This window comes from Crocuta crocuta, unplaced genomic scaffold (assembly GCF_008692635.1).
Source record: "Crocuta crocuta isolate KB4526 unplaced genomic scaffold, BGI_CrCroc_1.0 scaffold10283, whole genome shotgun sequence".
In the NCBI taxonomy this organism is placed as follows: Eukaryota; Metazoa; Chordata; class Mammalia; order Carnivora; family Hyaenidae; genus Crocuta; species Crocuta crocuta.
The window spans coordinates 399-611 of NW_027530335.1; the positions used below are offsets into that span (position 1 = coordinate 399).

Sequence of the window (213 nt, forward strand, 5' to 3'; positions counted from 1 at the left end):
TCCAAGACTTAAACAGTAAAAAGACTCCATTTTCATAACTTTTTATTTATTTATTTAAAAACTATGGAATACTTCATGAATGTGCATGTCATCCTCGCACTGGGTCCATGGTAATCTTCTTTGTATCATTCCAATTTTAGTATATGTGCTGCTGAAGGGAGCACCATAACTCTTTATTTTATTATTTTATTTTATTTTTTAAAACTGAAGGTC

At 29.6% G+C, this 213-nt stretch overlaps 1 non-coding gene across 1 annotated transcript; it reads right to left on the minus strand.

Annotated features, from left to right (window-relative positions):
- Positions 1-57: 57 nt before the first annotated feature.
- LOC144232822 (U6 spliceosomal RNA) lies at positions 58-164 on the minus strand. The gene has a single exon (XR_013335533.1). It is a non-coding gene; the product is annotated as a U6 spliceosomal RNA (small nuclear RNA).
- Between the last annotated feature and the right edge of the window lie 49 nt (positions 165-213).